A 15,547-nucleotide genomic window follows, 5' to 3' on the forward strand; every position below is an offset into this window, starting at 1 on the left:
CCTTCCTCCCTCCAACAACCATCCCAACTCCCACTCCCTCTCCCCATCCCATTCTTCATCTAGATTCATTTAAAATTATCTTTATATACAAAAGATCAACTTAGCATATACTAAGACTTCAACTGTTTGCACTCACACAGGTACACAAAGTATAAAGTACTGTTTGAGTATTAGTTTTACCATTAATTTGCATAGTACACCACATTAGGGACAGAGACCCTACATGGGGAGTTGGTATACAGTGACTCTCATTGTTGATTTAACAGTTGAAAGTCTTATTTATGATGTCAGTAATCACCCGAGGCTCTTGTCATGAGCTGCCAAGGCTATGGGGGGCTCTTAAGTTCACAAACTCTGATCTTATTTAGACAAGGACATAGTCAAAGTGGAGCTTCTTCTGGGTCTCCTATATTGGTGCAGGAGCCCAAGGACTTGGACCATCCTCCACTGTTTTCTCAGAAGTGGAGCAGCTGAGACTCGAACTGGTGCCCATATTGGATGTTAGCACTGCAGGCTGGGGCTTTAACCTGTTGCTCCACAGTGCTGCCCCCATCTCTGTGTATTTTCAAAACACCCATCTTTAGTTCCATAGATTCTTCTTGATCAGTTCTGCTGTTGATAGTCTATTGTATTTTGTTGTTGTTTTTTTCAACTCCAGAATATCTGTGTTGCTATTATTATTATTTCAGTTTGTCTGATAAATCTCTGAATCATTTCCCTGTGTTTTCTTTAAGTTTATTGTTTCCTTAAAACAGCTACTTTGAATTCTTTGTATGAGATTCACACATCTGCATTCTCTTAGGCATAGTCACTGGCAATTTGTCCCTTTATTGACCTTATATTTCTCTTTTCTTGATGCTTGCAGGTATGTATTTGTGTCTGCTCATTGAAGAATTCATTGGGGACTTGTTCCTGATTCTCAGACTGGCACTTTCTGGGTACTCATTCTTCTTTAAAACTTTTCAGAAACTCTTGGCAACTTGACTTATGTTCCATAAACTTGTGACTGCTACAGCTACCAACAACAGATGCTGGCAAGGATGTGGGGAAAAGGGGACTCTAACCCACTGTTGGTGGGAAGGTAGACTTGTAAAGCCACTATGGAAGTCAGTCTGGAGAGTCCTCAGAAACCTGAAGATAACCCTACCATACAGCCCAGCCAAACCACTCCTTAGAATTTACCCAAAGGAATTTAAACTGGCAAACACAAAAGCTGTCTGCACATTAATGTTTGTTGCAGCTCAATTCACAATATCTAAGACCTGGAACCAACCCAAATGCCCATCAACAGTAGACTGGATAAAGAAATTATGGGACATGTACTCTATAGAATACTATACAGCAGTCAAAAACAATGAAACCCGGTCATTTGCAACAAGATGGAGGAATCTGGAACACATTATGCTGAGTGAATTAAGCCAGTCCCAAAGGGACAAATATCATATGTTCTCCCTGATTGGCGACAACTAACAGAGCACCAAAGGGGAAAGCTGTTGAAGTGAAATGGACACTATGAGAAACAGTGACTTGATCAGCCCTTGTCCTGACATTTGATATACAATATAATACTTTATCCCTTTTAGTATTTTTTTTTGTTCTAGTACTATTGGTTGAACTCTGCAATTAACACACAATTATTTTTAGGTGTTTAGATTTAACTGAAAAATGATCCCTGTTAAATATAAGAGTGGGAATAAGAGAGGGAGGAGATGTACAATTTGGGACATGCTCAATCGGACTTGCCCCAAATGGTGGAGTTAGAAACGTGCCAGGGAATTCCAATACAATCCCATCAAGGTGGCATGTACCAATGACATCTCACTAGTCCAAGTGATCAATTTCAGTTCACAGTTGATCACACTGATAGGTCTAAGAGTCAAAGTGATCACACAAACAAGACTAGTGTCTGCTAGTACTAACTGATAGCAACTTCCCCAGCCCCCACTCTGTTGGGAACCTTGCCTGGCAGTGGAATCCTAATAAAAGCCTGTGAATTAATTGATTCGTCTGCCTGGGAAGATCTGTTATGCGCCAGACACCTTGCATATGGTGCCAAAACTGGGGAGCTGAGGTTGCGAGCCTCCTCTTTCTAGGTTTGATGCCCCCTCACTCCTTGAACCTGTCTGGTGCTCCAGGCTGACTATGGACCACGCTCGACCAACTGTAAGTAAATCCTCCCTTGCTCTCCCTCCCTCCTCTGGGTTGGCCCAGTCTCTGTGATCTCTGGCTAGCTCTCTGTCCGGACAGAGACCTCCAAATTGTGTGCACGTAGCCTCTGTTCTCCGCTCTTTAGCCTCCCAGCAGTTTGTGGAGACATCCCACCACTGGCTTGGCCCCGTAAAGGACTGACCTCTAATCTGTCTACTGAAGTCTTGGACAGGGGACGCCTTGACCAAATTTCAGTAGATCCCGGATACCGGGGAGACCATGCAATCTGGCCAATCCTGAGGGTGGGACTCAAAATGCCCTCTGGCCTGCCTCCTAAAGAGCTTGAAGAAACTGGGACTGGCCCAGGACCTACGGAGTAAACGCCTAATTTTCTACTCCATCCAGGCATGGCCTAATTACCTTGAGAATTTCTGCCGCAGGGAGAGAAAATGTCCAGAGGTCCCATATGTCCAGGCTTTCTGAGACCTCCGCTCCCATCCTGCTCCCTTCTCCCTTACTTTCTCTGCCTGCTCCACAGCCCAGGTCTTGCTGGCCAAGATCAGGCCCCCACCTCCTAAGGACACTTCTTCTGTGTTACTGCCAAACTCTCCACCCTCTGCCTTTTTGGACCCTCCTGAGTTCCTGGGGATCCCACAGCTAGCCAGGAACCTCCTGCCCCCATATGCGCATTCTTCCACCCTGCCGCACCCCATGTCCTGCCTCTCCCCACAGCCATTGCTGGAAGCCAGGTAGCCACGTGGCCCAACCACCAGTGTCAAGCTCCACCCCCATCCTATTGGGACTCGCTACTTCTGCTTCCCTGGTGCCCTCCAGCAAAGTTTTGAAAGGACCTGTTCCTGACACGTGGCTCTCTATTCTCCTCCTCTGGTTTCCTTTCTTTGAATCTAGGAAGACCACTACATTTGAAAATATTGCTTTGTAACTTGCTGAGCTTATTTTTGCAATTTAACAGGTTTCTGGGTAATCAGTACTCAATGAAACAGCAATGGGTAATTAGTACTTGTTTTAGATGAATGCAATTTTAATTTTAATTGAATTCAAGTAGAGATATATCATATCAGCATCTTAAGTCATCTAGGTGTAACTGCCAATTTATTATAAACTCTTGTATACTAAACATGTTAAATTTGTGTTAAAAATGTTATAGAAATGTGCATTTGGTAAGGAAGGTTAAAAGGAAAGAGTTATTTTAAATAAAGAAAGGACAAAGTTTGTAAGATTGACTTAATCCTGATGGCTAGTTTACTCTAGACTGGAATGGAAATGATGGAATGTTTCAAGTAGGTTGAAGAGGGTGTGTGGAAGTCACAGAAGGTTACAGAAGAAATCTTGGATCTTAATGAGAAAGCCACAGAGGCCTAAAGAGTTAAATGTTCTGTAAAATCCTACAGGTGCTTTCAAAAATGCTATGTGAAGTAATCAAGTGCCTCTTGTTGAGTTTATAATGGGTTTATAATTTTAAACGTGGCAACTTAAAGTCTCTTGTCATCTACAGTTTTATATATCAGATTTGCTACTCATAAAACTAAAGCGTTGTTGGTTTTGTGCTTAGCTGTCCTCCTATAGGTTCTGATGGACTTTTTCCAGCCACTTCTATTGTATTCAGTACTTTGGGATGGCACTGCAAACAGATGAAGCCAATGATGTATTATAGGTTCCAACTGAGAGAAAGTATGATTAACTGAGGTTACTAAGAGCAGAAAGTAATTCGAATCAATTGGTAAATTAAACAGTTAGAGTTTAAAAAGCTAGTATTGACACTGCTATATTTGTTATCTAATGATTTAAACTGCTTTCTAAGTTTTCATTTGATATTGCTATTGTCAGTAAGTGACCTGGGACTGGCACCCCCATTTATCTATTCTAACTTGTTCTCTCACTTCTCGATTCTCTTCAAGGCAGGAAACTAATTCTATTCTGAAGGACTCTCCAAGGTGCACAATTTGATTTTTAGATTAGATATGGGACTTGAGCACCACCTTGACTTGCATCCTCTGGTCTGCTTTAACAAAAACCAGGAGGAAGAGAAAGCTAGGTATCAGAAGCAATGGGTGGCAGGCCTATTAATGGCTGTTCTGTACAGTGCTCTGCCCTCAAAGATACCCAACAGGCCAGTCCACTGCAGTGGCTTTTAGTGTGGTAAGCCTGGGCTTCTGCAGAAGTCAGCTTGTGAAGAGCCCTGGCAGCTCTGCCAGCCAAGAGTTGGATCACTGGAAGTGGAACTGCCCTGGAGTTGAAGGACTTCATGTCAGAGCCACAGATTTTATTGACTCTAAGCTGAAAAGCCCCTCACTTAGCCCAGCTTCCAAAGTGACCACCACAGCTGAGGGGACAGCCAAGTAGGGTCAGCAACATTACAGGCAGAACTGTAAATTTCCTGTTAGAGATGCCACCTGCCTTTACCTGGCCAGCTCTCCTCCCAGACCAGCTATGTAATGGAAGTAAACAGGGTGCCTTCCCCAAGAAGGTTCACACCTCCCTTAGGATGTACCCTATGTGAAGAGATAGATAAGTCTGGGCCTCTTAACTTACAAGGCCTAAAGCCCACCAGATTATTATCAAGCCCCTTCTGTCAGGTTCTATTTGTCTCTCAATTGGAGAACTTATTCATGACTTAGACAGCACCTTCCTTTGTAACCATAGCCTCTACTCTAACATTAATGGCTCTGCTCCCAACCTTTGTGTACTGATGGTCCTCTCCCTCACTTAATGTTGCATGATTATTCAGAATTTCTCTACAGACAAACCCCTCTACCTGCAAAAGTTGAGTGGCCTTTCTCCCAGTCCCGGGTGGGATCAGATTTAAACCACGTCCATCAAACAATCCTCACAAGGGTCCAGAGACCCCTCCTCATTTCCTGTGCTCTATGAAATCCTTTCACTACCTGGTGAATGCCACTCTTAGGATCATTGGTTGCTACTCTCACCCTGACTTGTATACTACAGTGTCTGTTTAAGTGTTTGCAGCAGGTGATAATGGAATGAACTGAGGCCTTCAGCAACCAAGCAGTCAACCAGGTGCTTCTCCATCCATACATGCCTGTCCCTGCAGAGCCCCAAGATACCCCCAGCGGGCCCCTGTAGACAACGTCCCCAGTCAGCAGAAAGTAGCCAGACTCATCATCACCCCCTTTCCTATCATCAAAAGGTCGGGATGGTAGCATTGGGACCCACAAGGAGGGAAGGCCTGCACTTCCGGGAATGGAGGGTCCCTACCTGTACTTCCCTGGAAGAAAAGTCCTTGTCAAAGTACCTGTGGGTGCCTAAAGGTTAACCAATGAGGATCAGACCCACCTCAACCTTTAACCCGCATGCCCTGAATCTATAAAAGGAGCACTCCCAATCTCTGACGCGCAATTTCCCGGCCCCTGCTCTGTTGCTCTGTTGGGACCGGGGAACCGGGCCCGGGAGTGGAATCCTTATAAAAGCCTGTGAATTAAAAAAATATATATGCTAACTGATAGAATCAAAAAGGGAGAGAACGATCCAACATGGGAAGCAGGATACACAGCAGACTCATAGAATGGCAGATGTCCTTAAATAGCACTCTGGCCTCAGAATCAGCCCTTAAGGCATTCGGATCTGGCTGAGGAGTCCATGAGAGTATTTTACGCATGGAAAGCCAAGACACTCTGGAAAAAAAATAAGACCTAAATGAAAGATCTCTGCAAGTAAGATCCCAGTGGAAATAACAGGGCCATCAAAGAAGGAGGTACTTTTCTCTGAAGGAAGGAGAGAACTTCCACTTTGACTATGACCTGGTCTGAATAAGATTGAAGTCAGTGAACTCAAAAGGCTTCCATAGCCTTGGCAACTCATGACTAGAGCCTAGGGAGATATCTGATGCCATAAACAAGTGTGTCAAATTGTTAAGTCAACAACAGGAGTCACTGTGTACTTCCTTCTCGTGTGGGGTCTGTCCTTAATGTGTTGTCCACTGTGAAGTAATGCCATAACTAGTACTGAAACATTATTTTACACTTTGTGTTTCTGTGTGGGTGTAAACTGATGAAATCTTTACCTAATATATACTAAATTGATCTTCTGTGTATAAAGATAATTGAAAATGAATCTTGATATGAATGGAATGGGAGAGGGAGCAGGAGATGGGAGAGGTGCAAGTTGGAGGGAAGTTATGGGGGGGGGGAGCCAATGTAATCCATAACCTATACTTTGGTAATTTATATTTACTAAATAAAAGTTAAAAAAAGAATCTGAAAAAAATAAAAAAAGAACTTGTCTATAAATACATGAAATTTGTTCCCTTAATATTAAAATTTTTAAAAAAGAAAAAACCTCAACATAGGGGCAGTCATTATCACAAAGCCACTTGAGATACCACTACATCCCATATCAGACTGATGGTTCAAATCCTATCTACTCTACACTTAAAATTCAGCTCCCTTTAATGTGCCTGGGAGGCAGGGAATGATGGCCCAAGTACTCTGGTTCCTGTCACTTATCTGGGAGATCCAGACAGAGCTCTGGGCCTTGGCTTTAGATTGGTCTAGCCCCAGCACTTGCAGGAATTTGGGGAGTGAAGAGAAGAAGTAGATGGAAAAATTGTCTCCTCCCTCCCTCTCTCTCTCTCTTTGTGTGTGTGTTTCTCTCTCTCTCTCTCTCCCTCTTTCTCTCTCACTGTCATTCTTGCTCACTCTTTCTGACTTTCAAATAAAGAAATCATTTAAAAGGCAACTAAAATACTGTCCTACTACATTCAGCAAGCTTTAATGAACTTTCCAATCTACTATGCTAGTTCATATCATCCACCAACAAAATTTATTTTCAATCTAAGTACTCCCTTTTTCCCATTAACTTATTGCATTGAGAAGAAATCATTCAAAATATATAAATGATGAGAGTAGAAATTTGTAACTTATTCATGGAATTTGGGAGAAAGCTTTCAGTATTTCAGCATTAACCATGATGTTATTGGAAGATTTTCTTTACTTTTCCTCTATCAGTTTATAAAATTCCCTTTTATTCCTATAATGCTTAAAGTTTTCATCAAGAACAGATGTTGCAATTTTCTAAAACTATTGGGCTGATCACTTTTTCTTTTGAATCTCATAAAATGGAAATTTAGTGTTTAATGCTTTCCTTTTTCTTTTTTTTTACTTTTATTTAAGCTATATAAGTTTCATGTATTTCATATATGCAGATATAGAAGAAACATAGTGATGCTTCCCACCAACCTCCCTCACACCCATGTTCCAGCCCTTCTTCCTCCTCCCTTTCCCATTCCCACTCTTAATTTTTACCAAGATCTATTTTCAGTTTACTTAATGATCATAGAGTTAACCCTACACTAAGTAAAAGAGTTAAGCAAATAGTATGAGGGAAAAAAGTGGTTCCTCAACAGAAGAGACAGGGCTATAAACAATCATCAAATCTCAAAATGTCCATTTCACTCCTATAGATTACCTTTTAGGCACTATGTAAGTTATCTCCGATCAGGGAAAACATGATATCTTTCTGTTGCAAAAGATGGAATTTCATTTTTTTACTGCTGAGTAGTGCTCCGTAGTGTATATATATTCCATTATATACCATAATTTCTTTATCCAGTCAACAATTTATGGACACCTGTCTTGATTCCATATCTTAGCTATTGTGAATTGTGGTGCAATGAACATGGAAGTACAGATAAATCTTTCAGATGCTAATTTCTTTTGGTTTGATAAATTCCCAGGAGTGGGATGGCTGGATCACATGATAGGTCCATGTTCAGATTTCTGGGATATTGCCATACTGTCTTTCATGGTTGCTGCACAAGTTTACATTCCCACAAACAGTGGACTAAGGTACCTTTTTCCACACATATTCACCAGCATTTGCTGTTTGTTGATTTCTATATGAGAGCTGTGCTTCCTGGGGTTAAGTAAAACCTGATTGTGGTTTTGATATGCATTTCCTTGATTGTTAGTGATCCTGAGCATTTTTTCAAGTGTCTGTTGGCCATTTCAATTTCCTGTCTTGAAAAATGCCTGTACAAGTCATTTGTCTATCTCTTAATTTTTTTGTTGTTGTTAAATTTCTTGAGCTCTTTAGAGATCCTAGATCTCAACCCATTATCAGTTGCATAGTTTGTAAATATTTTCTCCCATTCTGTTGGTTTACTCTTCCCTTTGCTGAGTGTTTTGAGTATTTCTTTTGTAGTGCAGAAGCTTCTCAGCTTGATGTATCCCATTTCTCTATTATTGTTTTGATTGCCTGTGCTTCTGGGGTCTTTTCAAAGAATTCTTTGCCTATGTCTTTTTTTTAACTTTTATTTAATGAATATAAATTTCCAAAGTACGATTTATGGATTACAATGGCTTCCCCCCCCATACCGTCCCTCCCACCCACAACCCTCCCCTTTCCCACTCCCTCTCCCCTTCCATTCACATCAAGATTCATTTTTGATTATCTTAATATACAGAAGATCAGCTTAGTATACATTAAGTAAGGATTTCAACAGTTTGCTCCCACACAGAAACATAAAGTGAAAAATAATAGATGATTTTTTTAAATGATGATGAAATCAGAGCAGACCTATTGTCATGTTTAATCCCAGTGAGAGTCAAGTTGAGAGTTGATAATTTCTTTTTTTTTTTTACAGAGGATCAGTTTAGTATACATTAAGTAAAGATTTCAACAGTTTGCACCCCCATAGAAACACAAAGTGAAATATATTGTTTGAGTACTCGTTATAGCATTAAATCTCAATGCACAGCACATTAAGGACAGAGATCCTACATGAGGAGTAAGTGCACAGTGACTCCTGTTGTTGACTTTACCAATTGACACTCCTGTCTATGGCATCAGTAATCTCCCTATGCTCCAGTCATCAGTTTCCAAGGCTATGGAAGCCCCTTGAGTTCCCCGATTCTTATCTTGTTTAGACAAGGTCATAGTCAAAGTGGAGGTTCTCTCCTCCCTTCAGAGAAAGGTACCTCCTTCTTTGAAGACCTGTTCTTTCCACTGGGATCTCACTCACAGAGATCTTTTGCCAGAGTGTCTTGGCTTTCCATGCCTGAAATACTCTCATGGGCTTTTCAGCCAGATCCGAATGCCTTTAGGGCTGATTCTGAGGCCAGAGTGCTATTTAGGACATCTGCCATTCTATGAGTCTGCTGAGTATCTCACTTCCCATGTTGGATCACTCTCCCCTTTATTTATTCTATCGGTTAGTGTTAGCAGGTACTAGACTTGTTTATGTGCTCCCTTTGACTCTTAGTCCTTTCATTATGATCAATTGTGAACTGAAATTGATCACTGGGACTAGTGAGATGGCATTGGTACATGCCACCTTGATGGGATTGAATTGGAATCCCCTGGTATGTTTCTAACTCTACCATTTGGGGCAAGTCAGCTTGAGCATGTCCCAAAGTGTACATCTCTTCCCTCTCTTATTCCCACTCTTATGTTTAACAGGGATCACATTTCAGTTAATTCAACACTTAAGAATAACTGTGTATTAATTACAGAATTAAACCAGTCATATTAAGTAGAACAGACAAAAAAAAATACTAAGAGGGATAATGTATTAAGTTGTTCATTAACAGTCAGAGCTATGCTGATCAAGTCACCGTTTCCCATAGTGTCCATTTCACATCAGGAGGTTTCCTTTTTGGTGTTCAGTCAGTTGTCACCGATCAGGGAGAACATATGGTATTTGTCCCTTTGGGACTGGCTTATTTCACTCAGCATGATGTGTTCCAGATTCCTCCATTTTGTTGCAAATGACTGGATTTCGTTGTTTCTTACTACGGTATAGTATTCTAAAGAGTACATATCCCATAATTTCTTTATCCAGTCTACCGTTGATGGGCATTTAGGTTTGTTCCAGGTCTTGGCTATTGTGAATTGTGCTGCAATAAACATTAGGGTGCAGACCGCTTTTTTGTTTGCCAATTTAAATTCCTTTGGGTAAATTCCAAGGAGTGGGATGGCTGGGTCGAACGGTAGGGTTATCTTCAGGTTTCTGAGGAATCTCCAGACTGACTTCCATAGTGGCTTGAGCAGTTTGCATTCCCACCAACAGTGGGTTAGTGTCCCTTTTTCCCCACATCCTCGCCAGCATCTGTTGGTAGATTTCTGTATGTGAGCCATTCTAACCGGGGTGAGGTGAAACCTCATTGTGGTTTTGATTTGCATTTCCCTGATTGCTAATGACCTTGAACATTTTTTCATGTGCCTGTTGGCCAATTCGATTTCCTCTTTTGAAAAATGTCTATTGAGGTCCTTGGGCCATCTCTTAAGTGGGTTGTTGGTTTTGTGTTTGTGGAGTTTCTTGATCTCTTTGTAGATTCTGGTTATTAACCCTTTATCAGTTGCATAGTTTGCAAATATTTTTTCCCATTCTGTCGGTTGTCTCTTCACTCTCCTGACTGTTTCTTTTGCAGTACAGAAACATCTCAATTTGATGCAATCCCAATAGTTGATTTTGGCTTTGACTGCCTGTGCCTCCCGGGTCTTTTCCAGAAACTCTTTGCCTGTGCCAATATCGTAAAGGGTTTCTCCAATGTTCTCTAGTAACTTGATGGTGTCAGGTCATAGTTTTAGGTCTTTAATCCATGTTGAGTGGATTTTTGTGTAAGGTGTAAGGTAGGGGTCTTGCTTCATGCTTCTGCATGTGAAAATCCAATTTTCCCAGCACCATTTATTGAATAGACTGTCCTTGCTCCAGGAATTAGTTTTAGATCCTTGATCAAATATAAGTTGGCTGTAGATGTTTGGGTTGATTTCTGGTATTTCAATTCTGTTCCATTGGTCTATCCATCTGTTTCTGTACCAGTACCATGCTGTTTTGATTACAACTGCCCTGTAGTATGTCCTGAAATCTGGTATTGTGATGCCTCCAACTTTGTTTTTGTTGTACAAGATTGCTTTAGCTATTCGAGGTCTCTTGTGCCTCCATATAAATTTCAGCGCCATTTTTTCCAGATCTGCGAAGAAGGTCTTCGGTATCTTGATTGGTATTGCATTGAATTTATAAATTGCTTTTGGGAGAATGGACATTTTGATGATATTGATTCTTCCAATCCATGAGCATGGAAGATTTTTGCATTTCTTGGTATCCTCTTCTATTTCTTTCTTTAAGGTTTTGTAATTTTCATCGTAGAGATCTTTAACGTCCTTGGTTAAGTTTATTCCAAGGTATTTGATTGTTTTTGTAGCTATTGTGAATGGGATTGATCTTAGAAGTTCTTCCTCAGCCATGGCATTGTCTGTGTATACAAAGGCTGTTGATTTTTGTGCATTGATTTTATACCCTGCTACTTTGCCAAAATCTTCTAGGAGTTCCAATAGTCTCTTAGTAGAGTTCTTTGGGTCCCCTAAATAAAGAATCATGTCGTCTGCAAAGAGGGATAGTTTGAGGTCTTCCTTCCCAATTTGTATCCCTTTAATTTCTTTTTCTTGCCTAATAGCTCTGGCTAGAACCTCCAGAACTATATTGAATAGCAGTGGTGAGAGTGGACATCCCTGTCTGGTATCAGATCTCAGTGGAAATGCTTCCAACTTTTCCCCATTCAATAGGATGTTGGCCATGGGTTTTTCATAGATTGCTTTGATTGTATTGAGGAATGTTCCTTCTATACCCAATTTGCTTAGAGTTTTCATCATGAAAGGGTGTTGTATTTTATCAAATGCTTTCTCGGCATCTATTGAGATAATCATATGGTTTTTCTTCTGCAGTCTGTTAATGTGGTGTATCACATTGATTGTCTTGTGCACATTAAACCATCCCTGCATACCAGGGATAAATCCCACTTGGTCTGGGTGGATGATCTTTCTGATGTGTTGTTGCATTCTATTGGCCAGAATTTTATTGAGGATTTTTGCATCTATGTTCATCAGGGATATTGGTCTGTAATTCTCTTTCAGTGCTGCATCTTTTTCCGGCTTAGGAATTAAGGTGATGCTGGCTTCATAGAAAGAATTTGGGAGGATTCTGTCTATTTTGATTGTTCTGAATAGTTTGAGAAGAATTGGAGTCAGTTCTTCTTTAAATGTCTGGTAGAATTCAGCAGTGAATCCATCTGGTCCTGGGCTTTTCTTTGTTGGGAGGGCCTTTATTACTGTTTCAATTTCTGTCTCGGTTATGGGTCTGTTTAGGTTTTCTATGTCTTCCTGGTTCAATTTAGGTAGGTTGCATGTGTCCAGGAATCTATCCATTTCTGATAGGTTTCCCTGTTTGCTGGCATACAAGTCCTTGTAGTAATTTCTGATGATTCTTTTTATTTCTGTGGTGTCTGTTGTTACATTTCCTTTTTCATCTCTGATTTTATTGATTTGGGTCTTTTCTCTTCTTTTTTTAGTTAGTTGGGCCAATGGGGTGTCAATTTTGTTGATTTTTTCAAAAAACCAGCTCCTCGTTTGGCTGATTTTTTGGAATGTTTTTCTTGATTCAATCCTGTTGATTTCTTCTCTGATTTTAATTATTTCTATTCTCCTACTAGATTTGGGTCTGATTTGCTGTAGTTTTTCTAGATCCTTGAGGTGAATTGAAAGCTCATCTATTTGGTGCCTTTCCAATTTCTTGATGTAGGCACCTATTGATATAAACTTTCCTCTTAACACTGCTTTTGCTGCGTCCCATAAGTTTTGGTATGTTGTGCTGTTGTCCTCATTTACTTCCAGAAAGTTTTTGATTTCTCTTTTGATTTCTTCTCTGACCCATTGTTCATTCAGGAGCATGTTGTTCAATCTCCACGTGTTTGCGTATGCTCTAGGGATTCCTGAGTTGTTCATTTCCAACTTCATTCCTTTATGGTCTGAGAAGCTGCATGGTATGATTCTAATTCTTTTGAATTTGCTGAGACTTGCTTTATGGCCTAGTATGTGGTCAATCCTAGAGAAGGTTCCATGTACTGCTGAGAAGAATAAAATCTTTAGCTGTAGGATTGAAAGTTCTGTATATATCTGTTAGATCCATTTGGGCTATAGTGTTGTTTAAATCTACTGTATCCTTGTTGATCTTCTGTCCTATTGATCTGTCTATTTCTGAGAGTGGAGTATTGAAGTCCCCCAGTACTATTGTATTGGGGTCTAAGTCTCCCTTTAAGTCCATTAACAAATCTTTTAGATAAACCGGTGCCCTGTACTTAGGTGCATCTACATTGATAATTGTTATATCTTCCTGTTGAATTGATCCCTTAATCATTATGTAGTGTCCCTCTTTGTCTCTCTTAACAGTTTTGTGGTAAAGTTTATGTTGTCTGATATTAAGATTGCTACGCCCGCTCTTTTTTCATTTCTGTTGGCATGGTATATCTTTTTCCAGCCTTTCACTTTCAGTCTGTATGGATCTTTGTTGGAAAGATGTGTTTCTTGTAAGCAGCAAATAGATGGGTTTTGTTCCTTAACCCAATCAGCCAATCGGTGTCTTTTAACTGGACAGTTCAGGCCATTAATGTTCAATGTGACTAATGATAAGTGGTAACTTTGCCCTGCCATTTGCCAAAGATAAGTTCTAATATATGCTTTGAATTCCCTGTGATCTTTTGCTGTGAGGTTTCCTTCCTTGGTTTCCTTCCTTTACCTTCTTTCATATTGATGACCGTGTTTCTGTGTTTCTGTGTGTAACACATCTTTAAGCATCTTTTGCATGGCTGGACGAGTGGCAACAAATTCTTTCAATTTCTGTTTGCTATGAAAAGTCTTTATTTCACCTTCATTCACAAATGATAGCTTTGCAGGATATAATATTCTGGGCTGGCAGTTTTTCTCTCTTAGTACCTGGGCTATATCTCGCCATTCCCTCCTAGCTTGTAGAGTTTCTGATGAGAAGTCAGCTGTGAGTCTGATTGGAGATCCTCTGAGAGTAATCTGACGTTTCTCTCTTGCACATTTTAGGATCTTTTCTTTATGTTTCACTGTGGAGAGTTTAATTACAACGTGTCGTGGTGAGGATCTCTTATGGTCGTGTTTATTAGGGGTTCTGTGACCTTCCTGTACTAGGATTTCTCTGTCCTTCTCCAAACCTGGGAAATTTTCTGCTAATATCTCACTAAAAAGGCCTTCTAATCCTTTCTCCCTCTCCATGCCTTCAGGAACTCCTAGAACTCGAATGTTGGGTTTTTTAATAGTATCCTGAAGATTCCCGACAATATGTTTTAGATTTCTAATTTCCTCTTCTTTTCTTTGGTCTGAATGTATCCTTTCCTGTTCTCTGTCTTCTAAGTCCGATATTCTCTCTTCTGCTTCACCCATTCTGTTTGTAAGGCTCTCTATTGTGTTTTTCATTTGATCTATTGAATTCTTCACTTCAGTCACTATCACAGTTTCCAGTTGTACTAGTTGTTTCATTTCATTTTGATTCCTCCTTAATATTTCATTTTCATGAGAGAGATGTTCTATCTTGTCCATTAAGGATTTCTGTAGTTCAAGAATTTGTTTTTGAGAACTTCTTAATGTTCTTATCAATTTTTTGAGATCTGCTTCTTGCATTTCTTCTATCTCATCATCTTCATAATCTTGAATTGGGGTGTCTTTTTCATTTGAGGGAGTCATGGTGACTTCCTTGTTTTTATTATCTTGGTTTTTGCATTTGTTATTTGTCATATTGGAGATATTTGGTTTCTTCACTGTGGTGCTTTTTCTTGTTATACTATGACTCTAGATTAAGTGGACTATCTGTTTTTGCTGGAGCCTTAGGGCTTGAGATGGGTGTGGCCTGAGAGCTCTGTTTGGTGTGCCAAAGGTGACACTCCCAGGTTAGGCATGGTAGATCTCTCTCTCTCTCTTTCTTTCTTTGATTCAAAAGGGAAGTAATTCTGCACATCTGAACGAAGTTGGAGGTAGTTAGCAGGCAAATGTTATACCCATAGAAGCCAGAGATTGGAAGCTCTTTCCCAAGGACCACACAGGGAATCTGTTCTGCCCTCAGAGTGGGCTCAAATTCTCCTTCAGTCTCCCACTGGGTTGCCAAAGTTATGGAATTGTAGCGTCTCTGGAGAGTACTCACGTGAATTCTGTGAGGTCTCTCCCCCACCCTCTCTTTTTTCACAGTCTCAGTTCAGTAGCATCACAAATTTACTAGGTCCTAATCTCCTGTTAATTTGCCCCGCCCAGAGTCAGGTTTTTCTGCTAGGCTCAGGGCCGGTGCAGACCTGAGGTCGCTCTGCTTATGACGTATGTCCAAGATGGCGCCTGCTGTTTGTCTTGCTCGCCCTTGAGAGGTGAGTGGAGAGAGAGAAACCCGTGTCCGTACCAGTCACCTTTTTTTTTCTCTCTCTCTCTCTCTTCCAGCTAGCCTGGTGAACTTCCCCCCCCCGCCCCGGGGGTCGTTCCCTCTAGTCTCCTCTCTCCGCTTGCCTGCCGTTGTCTCGGGCTATTGAGGTTCGGCTCACCTCGCGTTCCAGCGCTGGTGTGTTGAGTCTGCCGCTGGTGT

The sequence above is a fragment of the Oryctolagus cuniculus genome, chromosome 1 (genome assembly GCF_051225735.1).
Source record: "Oryctolagus cuniculus isolate XC-2025 breed Fujian yellow rabbit chromosome 1, ASM5122573v1, whole genome shotgun sequence".
Lineage (NCBI taxonomy): Eukaryota > Metazoa > Chordata > Mammalia > Lagomorpha > Leporidae > Oryctolagus > Oryctolagus cuniculus.